This window comes from Oryctolagus cuniculus, chromosome 1 (assembly GCF_964237555.1).
Source record: "Oryctolagus cuniculus chromosome 1, mOryCun1.1, whole genome shotgun sequence".
Lineage (NCBI taxonomy): Eukaryota > Metazoa > Chordata > Mammalia > Lagomorpha > Leporidae > Oryctolagus > Oryctolagus cuniculus.
Genome location: NC_091432.1, coordinates 19843484 through 19858268, shown reverse-complemented (window position 1 = coordinate 19858268; position 14785 = coordinate 19843484). Strand labels below are relative to the sequence as shown.

Below are 14785 nucleotides of genomic sequence, written 5' to 3'. Positions count from 1 at the left end.
TATTTGTATATATGCCCTCATACGTCACGTCTCTCTCTCTTAGTTTTTCCTCTGTAAGAATTATATAGAACATCACACGCTAAAAACAGTGTCAGACATGAAGCCAATCCAATATTAAGAATATAACTGCTTCTGAATCCCAAATTTCAAATTCAAAGTCCCCATAGTTATTATCCTAGCAATTTCACACATACACTAAGGCCATCATATTTAACAGCATACTAAGTAATATAAAACACAATGGGAATCTTAACTTTTGAATTTCCTGACTTTTGAATTCTCAACCCTAACCACTGCATTAAGAACATTTTTGGCAAGGGGTACCTTCATATTTTAACAGGTTATCAAATGAGGAACATGCAAGCCTAGCAGTATTATTAGAGAAACAAATGCATTTGATATGGCTAGGTGAAACTAGACAAAAATTCACTTTCACTTCAGTGTAAACATCAAGGCCTCATTTCTGCAAGAAAGCTTTTTCGCAAAAGGAAAAAAAAAAAGCACTAAATATTTGAATTATTATCCAGCATTAGGCACTCTATGCCTGCCTAGTAAAGACACTTACCAATTTTGGGGAAAGTGGCTCTCCAGCTCTCTATCCCCCTGTAACAGAAGAAGGGGGAAATGAAATTAGACTACAAATACAGGTTTAGGAGATGGCATCAAAAGTTGGCGACTTAAAAATTTCTACCTGACTTTAGCGGAAAGCAACATATACAAGTCTCCAAAATTTTAAAACCCAAAGGGAGGGGGAGGAAGGGAAGAAACAGGTAGTAGTTTTTACAGCAAAGAAAGAACTCAAGCTCATTAACTCTCCTCTTTACCATGGGTTTTCAAGACAAGGAAAAGTTTCCCTTTCTTAAGACACAGAAAGAAAACAAATGCAACTCATCTCAATAACATACAAGTACACCCTCCTCCGCAACAATGACCTTCACTATTTCTTGTTCTATATTAACAAATCAAAACCTCATCAGTCTTTAGTTTGGGCCACTTAAAAGACCTTCTTTCAAGTAATCTTGAAATAGATTTGCCTTACATTAGTCTTTAAAATTCAGAGCACGATATAATATATGAAATACAACTATACACGTAAATAAACAATGTACAGTCAGAATTTTAATTAGATTCTTCATTCACTTTCTGACATGTGTCTCACCACTTTAAACTGTAAATCACACAGACAAGAGTGATTCTTTTCCTATGCCACATTTCTGACCAGTGATAAACCCACAAAGAAAATCAAGGTTTTGATACCCTCATACAATATTAGAAAATAAAAATTAATCAGGGGCCAGCGCTCTGGCGCAGTAGGTTAATCCTCCGCCTGCAGTGCCAGCATTCCATATGGGTGCCAGTTCTAGTCCCAGCTGCTCCTCTTCCAATCCAGCTCTTTGCTATCACCTGGGAAAGCAGTAGAAGATGGCCCAAGTGCTTGGGCCTCTGCACCCACGTGGGAGACCTGGAGGAAACTCCTGGCTCCTGGCTTCGGATCAGCGGAGCTCCAGCAGTTGTGGCCATTTGGGGAGTGAACCAACAAAAGGAAGACCTTTGTCTCTTCCTCTCACTGTCTGTAACTCTACCTCTCAAATAAATAAAATCTTGAGAAAAAAATTAATTTGCCCCTAACATTTCATATGAAATTACTTAAACTCCACGTGCCATGGCTCTTTCCTCTCATGCTGTAAACACTATAGGATGTTACTCCCATAGGGTCTCATCTCTTTAGGGGATACAACAGATCTTTATGTCACTCCGATTATAATCTTTGTTTAATCATGGACAGTCAGGCCACACATACAGTAACATTATTTAAAAGGTCCCCAATTCATACAGCTAAAAGAAATTCAATTTGCTGTTCTATCCTGCCTCTTTAGCAGGAGTCCCTTTTAAAATTCTCAAGCCCACCTAAATGATAATTCTAATCACCTAGATTAGAATGACCTCAAACCAAAAGAAAAATCATGAGAAAATGTGCAATGCAGTTAGGTCAAAAGTGGATTCTTAAGACTACAGATACCTACAGGACCCTGCACCAACTCAAAAGACCCGCAAAACAGGACCAGGCACACAGTAAATGTTCAGTGAGTGTTAAACCAATGCACTGACTGGACTGGACAGACATGTAAACTCTCTGTTACAGGTTTATCTTCCCTACTACCTTTTTTTTGTTATCTAGGGATAATTTCTTAAGCATTGATCTCCCACAGCATTATTCCTTAAATGAATAATTTTCTAAAACTGTTTTTATCCAAACTGTTGATTAGGAATTAAAATACTGCCCGTTTAAAATACAGTAAAAGGAAAACAACTGATAAATTAAACTATAATTAAGACCTTTTCTTCATCCTAAAAAAAAAAATACCACTGAGAATGTGGAAAAGCAAGCCACAAAATCTGAGATGACAATTAATATATACATATATATATATGTATATATATGTAAAAACAAATGCTTATATCCAGAACCTATAAAATAGTTTGAAACAAAATGATCAGGATGGAACTGGGATTTTTACCTTCTACTTTTAAGGCATATGAGAAAATAAAATCACATGAACTCCTATTAAGTCATATTCATCAAAAAAGGCAGCACTGGGTATGCATACCATATCCCAGGGCATTTCCTCCAAAAATCAGTAGCAGAGTCAATCTTAGATTGAAAGAATTTTACCAAGAGATCATGAAAACATGACCTCTTGGAACTGCTCTTAAAACTGCCTGTAAGGACTGCAGAAACCACACAGGAACCCGAATCCCAAGAAGTTAAATGACTCCCTCAAAGGTCACCAGGCCAGTAGGCAGAGACCTCAGAGGACAGCTTGCAGACCCTGAGATTCCTCTGCCAGCCTTCACTTTGTCTTACCCAGTGTCAGTACCCAGTACTCTTCTTTTAGAAGAGTACATAAACTACAGAAACATTGGAGAAATATGTTTTCAAAAATCTGTGTATAAAGTTTAAAACAAAAACGCATTCAAATAAGCTATCTAGGGCAGATTTGAAAACCTAGAATCCTTTAAGTCCAGGGGACCTCCATGAGGGTGCTTCACAAAGTGGCCAACCCGAGGACACCAGATGCTAAAATTTGTACGTTTGAGCACAGCCACAGTTTGCACAGAGGTTGACACCCAAAAAGAGTAAATCTTTTTTAGAAAAGTGATTCTGAAACTGTGCATCAGAGCTGCCAGTGGGCTTCTTCTGAAGGGATTACTGACTAGCACTGGAAATTGATAAAGAAAAGTGAATATTTTATTCCTATAATTTAATGAGGCTGAGCAGCAGAATTATATATCAAATTTTACTTTTTATACTACTCAAATGCAGAAAGTATTTAACGCAAGCATGATTTCCTCATGTTAAACTGATTGAAAGCCCACTTATTTTGTTTTTCGTATACATTTCACATTTATAACCAAGGCAGCTCAAAATTTTAACCATATTTGCTTAATTTTTTCAATACAGATTTGTTACTGAAAAATACTTTCAAAACACATAAGTTAGAATAAATTAAAGCGGGTTGGTTTTCAAAAGAGATGGTATTATCTTGCTAACATAATGTCACACAATTTCTGGCAAACTACAATTATTCACCTCACAGGCAGTTGCTTTAATCAGAGCTGGTAAAGAATCAAACCATTCAGATTTCTGATATGGTTGTAAAATTCAAAATATTTTAAGTAAATAAAAGATGGTCAATAACTACCTAAGTTCCTGTTGTAAAACACCTAAGACCTTTGCATATAAAGAATCTATATTAAACAATAAAGTTTTGCAGAGAAAAAGTTTAACACAAGATCATGTTTTAGATTCGGCTAAAATTTAATTCACCCTACTACAAATTTCAACTATCACGTTTATAGCCTGTGCTCAATCATAAATTTTGATAAGGGACTAGAATAGCACAGATAATTGTCATTCAAAGACAGTTTAAAATGTCACCTTACCCAGAAGATTCTATCTCTCCTCTTCCGTACTACACCAAGCTGACAGCAGTCCAGTAACGAAGGTTTCTATATGATAAGTTTTACTGGTTTTCATCTGCCCTTCCTAACTTCCACGTAAGGAATCAGTCCTTTAGGCCTCAACATCACAACCATCACCCGTCTTGTCTGCATCCCTTTTACCCTCTCAGGGTCATCCATCTAGCAATTCTCTGTGTACTCTCAGGAAGTATCAATGTCTTCTTCATTATTACTGGATCATTTTGTTCCTTCTTTTTTTGAAAAAAAAAAATTTTTTTGAAAGGCAGTTACACAGAGGGAAGGAGAGACAGAAGCAGAAATATCTTCCATCTGCTTGTCCACTCCCCAGATGTCCACAATGGACAGGACTAAGCCAAACCAAAGCCAAGAGTTTCTTCCAGGTCTCCAATGTGGGTGCAGGGGCCCAAACACTTGGGCCATATTCTGCCTTTCTCAGGCCATTAGCAGAGAGCTGGATCAGAAGTGGAGCAGCTGGGACTCAAACCATCGCCCACATGGGATGTCAGCATCAGAGGCAGCAGCTTTAAAGGCCATGCCACAGTGCCAGCCCACTACTTCTGTCTTAAAAAAGCAAAACTGGGGCTGGTGTTGTGGCATAGTGGGTTAAGCTGCCACCTGCGGCACCACCACCCCATAAGGACACCATTTCTGATACTGGCTGCTCCACTTCTGATACAGCTCCCTACTGGTGCACCTGGGAAAGCAACGGAGGATGTCATAGGTCCTTGAGTCCCTGCACCCACATGGGGGACCCAGGGGAAGCTCCTGGCTCCTGGCTTTGGCCTGGCCTAGCCCTGGCCATTATGGCCATTTGGGCAGTGAAGCAGCAGATGGAAGATCTCTATCTCTACCTCTCTCTGTAACTCTTTCAAATAAATAAATCTTTAAATAAATTTTTTTTAAAAAAGGGCTGGCACTGTGGCATAGCAGGTGAAGCTGCCACCTGCAGTGCTAGCATCCCATATGGGCACCAGTTAGAGACCCAGCTGCTCTGCTTCCAATCCAGCTCTCTGCTGTGGCCAGGAAAAGCAGTGGAAGATGGCCCAAGTGCGTGGGCCCCTGCAATCACGTGGGAGACCCAGAAGAAGCTCCTGGTTCCTGGCTTCGGATCGGCCCAGCTCTAGCCGTTGAGGCCATTTGGGGAGTGAACCAGCAGACGGAAGACCTCTCTGCTTCTGCTGCTCTGTAACTCTGCCCTTCGAATGAATAAGTAAATCTTTTTTAAAAAGAAAAAAAAAAAAAAAGGCAAAACAAAACACCGTGGCCTTGACTCCCTGTTTTGCTCTAGTTAGAATCCCATATCAATGCTCCTGTATATACAGCAAAACTCCTTGAAAGAGTTAACCACACTCCTTGTCTCTAATTCCTCTCCTCTCATTCTCTATTGAACCCACCCCCTCAGGGGTTCTGCTCCCTCCATTCTTGCCCAGATCACCCCTGGCCTCCTTGTTGCTAATTCCTCACATCCTTGTTCCATCAGTCTTAATACCCAGCTGACCCCTCCCTTGTCTCTTGAAAACTTTTTTCTGTCGACCCCCAATACACTACCCTGATTTGATTTTTCTCCTAATATTTCTGCCACTCCACTCCCATTTCTTTCCAAGCTCTTCCTCATCTCCAAGATCTCAACATTTTGAAAGGTCCCAGGGCTCATTTCTTGGAGCTCTTCTTCATAGGTGATCTCATCCAGTCTCATGGCTATGTAAGGATTTACACACTGACGATTACCAAATGTTTATCTCCATCCCAGACCCTTCCCCTGAATTCCAAACTTCCTATACCAACTACCCACTCAACAACTGTCCAATACATATCTCAAGCTCAGCAAGTCCAAAACTAAACTCCTGACTACCTATCCCCAGAACTCTTCCTGAGTCATTTGCAGCTCAATAAATGGCAACTCCATCCCTTCAGAAGAAAAACCTTACCATCACCATGACCTCTATTTCCCACACCGCCACCCAATCCAACACCACCTTCAACATCTATCTACTCTCACCACATCCTCAACTACACTGACACCTCCTTGGTCCAAGTCACTCTTATTTTTCCCTAGGTCACTGCAACAGCCTCCTAACTGGCCTTCCAGCTTCTACTCCAGCCTGCTGTGGTCTACTCTCTCAGCAGCAGAGTGATCTTTCAAAACCCAAGCCAGATGTTAGTACTTCTTTGTTCAAAATCCTCCAATGGCTTTCCATGAAATTCAAGGGATCTCACAATGGCCCACAGGGTACCCAGTGATTTGGCCTTGGCTACCATCAACTCGCCCAGCCCCATTCCTTGTTCAATCTGCTCCACCAACCCTGGCCTCTTTTCTGTATGTCACACACTCTAAGTTCCCTGCTTGGATCTCTTCTACTTGCTTTTCTTCCTGGCTGGAACACTCTCTTCTCCAAATATCTTCACGGTTCACTCCTCCAAAATGCTGAGGAAACCTACAGCAGTAGAGAAAGTAGGAGTAGGAGAAAAATAAAGACTAAAACTTCTATCAGAATTAGTGCTCTCCCTGAACTTTTACTGATTCCCTTTCTTATACCAAGAATACCCTTTGACCTTCTTTCTCACTATCCAAATCTCATCCAGACATCAGCATTTCAAAAAAGACTTTTGTCAATTCTCCATATGGCTCAGCAGGTTAAAGTCCCAGCCTACAGCACTGGCATCCCATGTGGGGCACCGGTTAATGTGCCTGGGAAAGCAGCGGAGGATGGTCCAAGTGCTTGAGCTCCTGTGCCCACTTAGAAGGCCCAGAGGAAGCTCCTGGCTCCTGGCTTCAGATCGGCCCAGCTTCATTGCAGCCACGTGGGGAGTGAACTAGCGGATGAAATGTCTCTCTCTCCCCCTCTCCTTCTCTCTCTCCTTCCCTCCCTCTCTGTAACTATACCTTTCAAATAAGTAAATGAATCTTAAAAAAAAAAAAAAAGCTCCTGGAGTGTTTATCATCTTTGTCATTCACTTTAGAATTTTTTTTTTTTTTTGGACAGGCAGAGTGGACAGTGAGAGAGAGAGAGAGAGAGAAAGGTCTTCCTTTTGCCGTTGGTTCACCCTCCAATGGCCGCCGCGGCCGGCACACCGCACTGATCCGATGGCAGGAGCCAGGTGCTTTTCCTGGTCTCCCATGGGGTGCAGGGCCCAAGCACTTGGGCCATCCTCCACTGCACTCCCTGGCCACAGCAGAGAGCTGGCCTGGAAGAGGGGCAACCAGGAAAGAATCCGGCGCCCTGACCGGCACTAGAACCCAGGGTGCCGGCGCCGCAAGGTGGAGGATTAGCCTATTGAGCAGCGGCGCTAGCCCTCACTTTAGAATTTGATCACTGTCTCACAATGTAACCTGTAAGACTTATCTCCCTAACTAGATTTACATATACACACACACAGAGTAGATGCCTCATACAAGTAGTTCTAGTACTGTAGCGCAGTGAGCGGAGCTGCCACTTGCAATGCTACTGTCCCGTGTTGGAAAGGAGTTTGAGTCCTGGCTGCTTTGCTTCCAGTCCAGCTCCTTATTAATGTGCCTGGGAAGGCAATGGAGGATAGCCCAAGTACGTGGCCCTGCCTCCCATGTGGGAGACCCAGACAAAACCTCAGGCTTCTGGCTTTGGCCTGGCCCAGCACCAGACATTGCATCCATTTGGGGAGTAAACCAGCAGATGGAAGATTTCTATCACTTGCCTTTCTAATAAATAAATCTTTAAAAAAAAAAAAAACTTTAAAAATAAAGCTTCATAGGACTTTCCCTTATAGATTTTGAATTCATTATGTTTCATTTGGAGTCAGGTATCTGTATTTTTAAGTTCCCTTAGAAAATTGTGATGGGCAGCCAGGATTAAAAACCACTGCCTGCCTTACAGTATTGTTTCCTTCAGTACCTAGGAAAGCAAGCTCTCAAATACATTAAAATGAGAATGAACCCCTCAGAATACCAGATCCATACCTACATTTCACAGGGGAACAGAAGCCCAAAAAGTCTAGCTGACTATCTAAAATCTATAAAGATAATGAGACAAAGCTCAGCCTAAAATCCAGATTTATAGCTCTCAACCCAGGAATCTTTCCATTAGACTTACATAAATAAATGAAAATAATAAAAATCCACAGTTCACAGAGATCAGCAGTGAACAGTTGAGTATCTAACACTTGACCAGAGACTACAATGTCTAGGCTCTAAATCAGTGCCTATTAACTTGAAAAATTCAGCCACATTAAACAAAGAGAAGACAGGCCAGAGAGTGGCTGTAGGAGGCTTATAGGTTTTAAAAAGTAACTTGGGAGAGGGCTTTTGGCACAGCAACCGAAGCAGCACATCCTGCACGGGAGTGCCTGGCTTCAAGCAGCAGCTCCAATTCCAGCCTCCTGCTAACACACTCCCTGGACAGGCAGCAGTGAGGGCTCAAGCAGCTGGGCCCTGCCACCCATGTGGGAGACCTGGCTTAAATTCTGGGCTCTTGGCTTTGGCCTGGCCTAGCCCTGGATATGGCAAGCATTTGGAGAATGAGCCAGTGGATGAGAGATCTCTTTTAAATAAACAAATTTTTAAATAAAATTTTAAAAATAATTTTTATTAAATTCTTTTACAATATACACAAAGACCATTAAAATTAAACAATTTTTATTGAGGAGTGGTAGAAATAAATGGAGAGAAGAAATCTGGCTTCATCATGTTATAAAGCACAAAAATTCTTCTTCACATGCTTCCACAGCTCACAAAGCTATGAAAGTTGTCTGAGTCTAATCATCATAATGAAAACTTCTTAATTACAGATCAGACTTAGTAAATCGCTTTATATCCCAAGACATCTCAAACTCTATGTTAATAATCAGCTAACCTCAGGACCATCAACAACAGAGAAAAAAAAAAAAAAAAAAAAAAAAAAAAACACCAGGTATCTAAATGGTAGTATTACAGAGTTTGGGCTCATGCTGGTGTACAGGGATTTAAGCAAGTGTGTCCTATTAACACTAATGGGAGTTCTGAGTGTAAACTCTAAGTACCAAGGAGGAGGCTCAATGCCCAGCACTGCATCTGTGAAGACCCCGTCTACCGCACTAACTGCAACTACTGGGAGTTCTTCTCTCAGAAACGGGATAATAGACCCAAACTCCTGTCTCTGAAGCACAAAGATAATTCAAGTGAAAGTCACTAAGGAAGGTCACTGGTAAACATCAGATTTTAAAAACATACACAAAAAAGCTAAAGTTAAATAACAATTTGTTAATGTGTTCATTAAGGACATTTTATGAAATACTGTCAACATGCACAGAAGAAATTAGTAAACTGTCGGAGATAAAATATCTCAAAAGTAAATTCTGCAGGATTCAATCAGCCAAATTTTTAGAAATTAAAGCACAAGAAACCCAACTACAGCCTGAAGCTTATCCAAAGACACACACACACACACACACACACATCCCACAAACTCCTCCCCTGATGGAGCCCTAAGTACACTACAATCCTTGCTTTTAAACACACAAGAAAACTCCTGCTGCATTGATAGCCAAGGATAATCACAGAGTACTTCCAGACAAACGGATAATGATCACAAGCTGCCAAGGACAACCAAAACTAACTAAATAAAAATTACAGCACCTTATTGTGTTCCATCCTGCCTCACTTCTCAATATAGTACCGCGGCACTTACCAGGCTGGAAAATGAGCAGGTGCTTTTCAGGCTATAGAAAAATTAGTCTCTCTCTCTCTCTCTCCCTCTCTCTCTCTCACACACTCACACACACACACACCCCTCTCAAACACACAAAGGGGATGATACTCCTGCACTGGAAGGGGCTGGCAAGTGCTCTCTGTTCAGCCTATAAAACTACGAGTAGGCCTCACCAAAGACGTGAGGAAAAAGCCAAGGGTTATCCCAAATTCACATTTCAAAGGTTAAAAGATTTAACATTTATTTTAGTTAAATAGGCTTTGGCAAAAATCCATTCTTTAAAAAGGAAAGAGAAATTAAGATTTTTCACCAGTTTCTATCCCTAAAGAAATAAGAATCTTTTCTTTCTGACTACACAGATTTAGCAACACAAATAAAGAACCCAGACTCCAGGCCTAAAAACTAAAAATGGTTCCATACAATTCACATTAAAAAAAAAAAAAAAAGAAAGAAAGAAAACCTACGTACTCAAACATACTTTATCATCACTGCTATCATTAATGAACATTTATCTTTTTATCTGTACTTTGAAATGTCAATGAGAAACTGAAACAGCTACAATATGCTAGGAATTTTAACTTTTGAAACAAAACCCACAACGAGACAAAAGTCTGAAGCACAAAACCTCAATCATGATGATAAGTAAGTGGTCCCTAAAACTTGAAAGTGAAAGCAATACAAACCTCAAAAAGAAGTTACTTGCTTGATATTAGCGCTAGCCTTTAAAACCAAAAAAATACGTTCTGTTACAGAAGACTGAAATCAGGGCTTCCATTAACCTTGTTTAAAAAAAAAAAATCCCCTGAGCATGGATTTTTTTTTTTCCTAAGTCTCTTCATCAGAGCAGCATGGGGTCCCATTAGGCACCCTATTTTACTTCCACCTTATAAATAACGTTAGCTATTCGCTATTTCCATGGAAACCAAGTACAGAGAAACCCACTTAAATGAATACCGGTTAAAGGAATAAGTTTTATTTTAGAAAGGTTTTGCTGTTCTAGATGAACTCTACTGGGGAATACTACAAAGTCTTCTTAAGTATAATTTAAAAAAAATACATCTTTGGTGTAGAGGGAGCTTATTAAAGGTCCTGTTAAATAAGTACACTCCTAGCACCAAGTATGCCAAACAACATCATACCATTAAAAATACAGTTTCAACGCACTGCACAGGGGTGTAGATGCACGACTTGCACCGACTATGCTTCCTTATGCATCGGGGTGGAATAATTATCCCTTTGGGTCTCATTTAAACTAATAAAACCAAAGAAAATCAGAAATAAGGCTACAGTCACCTCGCAGTGACTAGTTCTGAACAAACCCACAACTGCAGGCACATGCGCTACTTTACCACTCCAAAGAGAAACAAATGAGGCAGCAAGTAACTAGTCCTTCCTCACTGTCACCAGGTCCACAGATAGCGGATTCCAAACTGCCCCCTCAGCAAGCCACAGTTTAAGTTAGAACATGCAGTCCTTAGTCAATGCACACACCCGTGTTAAGCAAAAACAGAACACACATAAGGAGGAAGTTGACATACATGACAGACACAACCTCAAAAAGTTCCTAGGAAAATCTGTATTATGAAAAACTTTTTGCATGGATTTCAATTATTTTGCACCAAAATTAATTTCTTTTAATTTCATTTGCCATAAAATTTTTGAAGTCCCTTTGTGTTACCCTATATATGCTAGAAATGATCACTACTGGTGGCCCATACAAGTTATATATTGGCAGGTGTACCTAAAATGCAGCTCACAAGAACAGTAAATTCAAAACCAACAATCTTAGAATTTCTAAAGACTAAAATTTAAGACTAAGACTAAATTTCAAGAAAAACTAAAACCAGCAGATATGGCTCTTCACTGAATTAATGGTAGGTAAGATATCTTCAAAAAGTTAAAAGATAAATGAAAATAATATTATCCTAAAATAGGTTACCAGTAATTAAATGTACAAGGTATGAAAAGAGTTAACATTCTCACACACAATTTTCCTTTGAGTATACCTATGTTTCTATTTGTACTACATGTTTGGAAAACATAAAATTACTGTTTTGGTATGTTATGCAGGTAACTGTTGAAGAAGGAGTAATGGGTACAAGGGATTTGTTACATTATTCACTCTATTTTTGTACTCATATAAGTTTCCCTAATAGTAAGTTTTTACAAAATCCTATAAAGTTAAGGCTCTTGTCTCAAGTATGTTTTTCTCTATGTATAATTAAATAATGGATGAAATGCCTGGGAGAGCTCTTAGAAGCTACCAAACTTGAATCCAACACAGCCATTAACTTAAAAAGTTAACCACAATTAACTTCCAAGTTTTACCTTTCTTATCAAACAATTCAGTTAACAATTCAAAACCACTCAAAGAAATCAGGAAAGGAAAGGGTCTGCTACTTCACAACTATCAATTGATGAACTGAAACAAATTAATACACAATAACAAGGCATTATAGCCATATTTTGCATGTTACAAAGAAATTCTAGTCTTCTCTACTAATAAATCAAAATACTTTAGCAATCAACAACACCAAAATTTCCATTTTCTTCCCCAATTAGGTCCACAGAACAACAGAAAGCAATCTAGTAAGTTAATGCTTACCTCAGATAAGTAACAAGCATGCCCCTCCACAACTATGTCTCTGTCTCATGCTCTACCAGAAAATACAGCAAGTCCCAGGGTGAAAAGGTCATCTTCTTATTCTCTCCCTTGATCCAAAAACAAACCGTTTCAAAAATATTCAGCCACTCTAAAAGTGACTATAAGCCATCTATTCTCCAAATCCTGCCTAAGGGCTCAAAACAGGGGCAGGGGAGTCTACAATCTGTTAAAGCTTTAAGGTCTTGGTGATAGCTCTCTTTGCCTAAAAACTAATAATTATGTTGGTGTTTTGTTTTCAAGAAAAATAGAAGGGCCGGCACAGTGGCTTAAGCCACTGCCTTCAACTCTGGCATCCCATATGGGCAGTGCTTCGTGTGCTCCACTGCGATCCAGCTCCCTGCTCATGGCCTGGGAAAGCAGTAGAAGATGGCCCAAGTCCTTGAGCCCCTGTGCTCACATGGAAGACTGAGATGAAGTTCCTGGCTCCTGGTTTTGGCCTTGCTCAGCCCTGAATGTTGCCAACATCTAGGAAGTGAACCAGCAGATGGACAATTTCTTTCCGTCTCTCCTTCCTCTGTCACTCTGCCTTTCAAATGAATAAGTAAATCTTTAAAAAGAGAAAGAGGGGCTGGGCTGGGGCATAGCAGGTAAAGCCGCCGCCTGCAGTACCAGCATCCCATATGGGTGCCAGTTCAAGACCCGGCTGCTCCACTTCTGATCCAGCTCTCTGCTGTGGCCTGGGAAAGCAGTGGAGGATGGCCCAAGTCCTCGGGCCCCTGCACGCATGTGGGAGACCCGGAAGAAGCTCCTGGCTCCTGGCTTTGGATCAGCGCAGCCCCGGCCGTTGCGGCCAACTGGAGTGTGAACCAGTGGATGGAAGACCTCTTTTTCTCTCTCTGCTTCTCCTTCCCTCTCTGTGTAACTCTGACTTTCAAGTATATAAATAAATCTTTAAAATATAAATGAAAAATAAAAAGAGAAAGAAAAATAGAAGTAAACGATGATGTCTTTGCAGGGAGTGATGAACAGCAGGCAGGGCAGAATGAAGGAAAAGAGGAGGCAGCAAAGAAAGCGAGCAGGCAAGGGGGAAAGGACCGCCAGGGGAGCGGCTCTGGGCGAGCAGTGGTGGCACTCTGCTCTCAGGTAACTAACACACCACTGCGTGGACAGGGGCCTGCACGGCTACTACAGGAACTGACCCCTGCCACAAGTGGCACCACCTCTTACAAATTAGGCAGGGACAAACTGATTTTCCAAGTTGTGAAAATCTTTAAATCAAGCCCAAAGACGCTCGTAGAGTCTATTTCTAACCAGTGTATTTATTAAAGTGAAGCACACTTCTCAACTTTCCCCAATCCCACTCAGCCTTCACAGATCTCACATTAACAGCTGAAGTACACCATGCTAATTTTAAAAGTACAAAAACTTTTACTTATTGGTTACTCTGAACTATCACACAATTTTTCTAATAGAAAACTCTATAACCTGCTATAAAAATGCTCAATTTGAAAAATATGTATTGTGCTAAAGCACAGCACTTTATCAAAACAAACGTTGTAATTTCTGCTCAAAACACAGAAATAGCGTTTTAGGAACACTGACAAAATAAAATATAGAAAATACTTCTATTCACCTACTCAGCCTTTATCAAGCGGTGCAACTGAGCATAAGAGAACAAAAAGTTAATGGAAGCTATTCTGCTAATTAACTCAAATGCTTGTTAGTGCTAACATATACCACATGCAGAATGTTTTGGTAAGCTATTACAAATACTGTGCATTTGCTGAATCCCAGAAGAAAGAAACTACACAGATCAAACATCAAAAAAGTTGCAGACTCAAATCAACAGTGAATGAATAAAATTAATTGTTTCACATCTTACGGTCTTTCCCTTCCTTCAATTAAGGATTTCACTTACAAGATAAGACAGCAAGGGAGATGGAAGGATAGATACACACAAGCACAACACACATTCCAGCAGATATATAAAAACTCAATTTGTTACCCAAAAACTCCCTCCGTTTTGAGATCACTCACAAGCAAACTGTTCTCAGGCCCAGTTACTGGGTTCAAGATAGAAAACTTACAACAATTAAAAATAGGAAGACAATAATAATTACAATAAGATCAGGTACCAGATGAGAGGAAATTTCAAAAAGGCAAAATGCCCCAAATCAGAAGGCATATAGAAAACTGTCTATCATTACCAGAAAGCACTTATGTGCCACTCTCTTGATCTGTCGGCGTCTACAGCTGTTTCCATTAGTTATAAACCCAAGCATGAGTTCTCAAGGGTTAAACACAGTTCGTCAGGCCCAATGGGCTGACCAGCTGATTAGTATTCTTCTACCATCTGAGTTTTAACACCTGGTCCCCTACTGACCTGATGCTAAATGACCTACTATAAAGCACATCAGCATCTTGGTGCCAGACTCATTAGTTGGGGGGGGAGGGGGAGGATAGATTTAAAAAGCTTCTATCACTAAGAGTTTTAATAAACATAAGGTGCCCTGAGATAATTTTTAAAGGCTCTGTT

The 14785-nt window shown here is 40.4% G+C and overlaps 1 protein-coding gene across 31 annotated transcripts in view; it reads right to left on the bottom strand.

The window, feature by feature from the left end:
* The window catches only part of PHF21A (PHD finger protein 21A), a 219553-nt gene that overhangs the window by 186828 nt on the left and 17940 nt on the right, over positions 1–14785 (bottom strand). For 27 of the 31 annotated variants that reach the window (XM_070071251.1, XM_070071184.1, XM_070071191.1 and 24 more), the window contains one exon: positions 566–603. The exons of 1 other annotated variant lie outside the window; for it this stretch is intronic. The gene's annotated coding sequence lies outside the window, so the exon portion shown is untranslated. Of the gene's footprint in view, positions 1–565; positions 604–3945; positions 6420–12249; positions 12357–14785 lie in introns of those variants that run through there. 3 more of the 31 variants (XM_070071253.1, XM_070071197.1, XM_070071209.1) reach the window with 3 other exon arrangements.